Source organism: Castanea sativa, chromosome 7, assembly GCF_040712315.1.
Source record: "Castanea sativa cultivar Marrone di Chiusa Pesio chromosome 7, ASM4071231v1".
Taxonomy (NCBI): Eukaryota; Viridiplantae; Streptophyta; class Magnoliopsida; order Fagales; family Fagaceae; genus Castanea; species Castanea sativa.
The window spans coordinates 515733-518794 of record NC_134019.1 but is presented as its reverse complement, the minus strand read 5'-3'; positions in this window follow the sequence as shown (position 1 = coordinate 518794).

Genomic DNA, 3062 nt, shown 5'->3' with positions numbered 1-3062 from the left:
AAATATGAGAATGTGTATTTATAAAATGTAAATTGAACCTGAATAACTCAAATAGCACGCATTTTAAAAGGCAGAGAAAGAGGAAATGGGATTTGAACAGACCATTTAAAGTGACAGAAATTGGCTTTGTTATGGTTTTTTAAAATTGCACAAGTGCAGGTGCAGGTGCAGGTGCAGGAAGCAGTTGCAAATTCTACGGCATGCCATTATATGGCAACTCCTGCCCTGCTCTTAAAACAGTTGGTACTAGTGTGTTAATTTAAGAGTTGATAAAGAAAAATTCATTTGAGCCTAAAAAATGCTACTGGTTTGGTTGAGTACTTTAATTAGTCCTCTCTTAAAATTCATTTGGGCGTCCCTCAAATTTAAGAGTTAGACTAAGAAAATCCCAACACAAATTTTTTATTTTTTTTAAAAATTTTAAACTCTCCAAAACAAACAACTTTTACTAGATCCTAAGTCAGCTTTTTCCATATCCAGCCCTACATAAAACAAGAGTAAATAATCGTACTCTCTTTTTAACATTATGAATGTCATTGAAACATTGATTAAGAAAAACAATAATAATAATAATAATAATAATAATAATAATAATAATAATAATAATAATAATAATAATATCTGGCCCTGTCCATAGCCTCTCGAAAACAAACAACTTTAACAAATTCCTAGAGTCAGCTTTTCCCTATCCCAAAATAAAACACTTTTTAAGTCCTGAGCTCCATTTTTTACGTTTGGACCCATTTGAGCAGTATCCATCATGCTCTCTCTTTTCGCATTTGCAAATGTATTAAAAAGCTGAAAAGGGAGCTACTTAATTAATAATTTTCCATGAAACATAACAAACAAATCCTTCGTTAAATCAGTAGTACTCACTCCCTCAGTACTCCACTTTCAAGTAAATCAAAACTCTTCCTAATACCAAACCAAAAAAAAAATTACCCAAATATAATACATACTATCTCTGGTTTTCTTAAGAAAATAAACTAGAGAAAAAGAATCCCTCACACTGCAGAATGCAGATATGCCAACGCCCCAAGTCCTCTATAGCTTGCCACCCGGAGTTGCTGCCTGCTGGCCGTGGTATCAGACTCTCTCTGTTTTCGTTTAAGTTGTAGAATGAACTGAGTAATCGATACTGTGAATAACTGTGTATATGAGAAACCAAAACATAAAAAGAAAAAAAAAAACTACTGGGTATATGGTGTGATTGATTGCCGCATATCAGTGTATAAAGTTTTGCAGTATAGTGGCACACAGGAATAATGCTAGGGCAAGACTAATGGTTCACGAATTTTGGCGCGACTCGTTCTTGTGACGAGTTCTGATTGTTAGAAGAGATGACGATTCTATCATCACAGGCCTTCGGGCGATCACAGACTTCAAGGCACGTGGCAGCGATGCGCAACTGTGGCCAGAGTTATGAACTTGTGTGTGGTATTAGCACAACACTGGTTCACAGCTCTGCTTGCTCTATTATTGATCTGAAAAGACAACAACATTATATTTGTTTGTGGTGTTTTAGTCAACAACTTTATATTTTCCTATTATTTTAGATGCACGTGTAAAGTGTGCTATTTGTTTTTCTTGGGAGAAAGTCTGTGCACCCAAAAAATTTCACACTTAAATAGGGACGGAAGAGGCTTTGACCTGGGGGGCCCAAATTGACCCCTCCTAATGAATTTTTTTTTCCTTATATTAGAATATTCACATGTATCAATTTTAGTAAATTTGTTCTATAAAATTACTATTTTGTGTCTCTTTTTAATAATATTATTAATTTTTTTTAAAAGTAAATTTTATAATGACAACTTTTTTACAATATATTCACAAGACTGCTAAGGTAGTAAATTTTTATTAGTTTAAATCTAGCACCAGCCACTTATATAACACTTTTTTTACTTACTAATAATCACTTACCATATTTTAGTAATTTGTAAAGAAACTTATAACTCTAGCATATAACTCCTTTAAAAGGACTTTCTAAAAGAAAACTCCTTTTAAAGGCCATAAGAAGAAAAAATATAGATCTAAAATTTAAAACAAAATATACCGCCCAACAACAAAAATTGACAATAATAAAGCTTAAACAAATTAAACTCAATTAACTAATTTTATCCACAAAAAAAAAAAAAAAAAACTCGGGCTTTTAAAACTTAAAATTATTTTCTCCTTTACCAATAGCAACCGCAGCACATCAAAAAACACTAATAAATAATAAATGAATAAAATAAGCCCTAACGAGTTACCAGTAACAAAGCTAGAGGCCAAAGCTGCCACACGCAACCAGGAAGCTCAAAAGCCCTCCTAAGTAAGCTTGGCCAAGCTCTAGCTCCATCCCTTTACTTGAGTTAAAACAAGGTTTCTCTTCAAACTAGTTTAAGGAAAAATCCTTTCAAATTCCTCCTATATCTTTTTATTGGATGTGAAATTTTAATATTTAATTGTTGAATTGCATTTTTTTTAAATGTTCATAACATACATGTTAAATTTCATTTAAAACAAGTGTTATGTACCATTCGATCAAAAATTTATTTTCATGCATAACTTTAGACCACAAAAATTTGAAATTTAGATAATTTCGATTGAGAGTAGAGCTATTGGATTTATTGATTTTCTCTGAAATTTTGCAAGCATGGAGAACATAATAAGAACATACAATCCAATTGCGGTTATATTTTTGAAATTCACATTTAATAAAGAAAAGGCGGAAATCATATTTTCGTCCTTACATTTACAAGGCGATTCTCACTTTGGTCCCTAGATTTTATTTTTATCGCTTTTAGGTCCCTATCTTGAAAAACGCTTCCTGTTTTGGTCCTTGTTGTTACATCAAAGCCTGAAAATGCACACATGTGGCAAACGGCCAAATTAAAAAATATTAGAATATAGTCCACGTGTCCACTGCAAAATCCATGTGGCTTTCCCGCCCTTAGGTTAGTCATGGGGCTCTCATGTGACATTCTTTCTAAACCAAAAAACCCTACCCATCAGAAAGCACAATCCCTAACCTCTTACCTTGGATAGCTTCAGATATGATTGTAGCTTCGGTTCCCATCTGG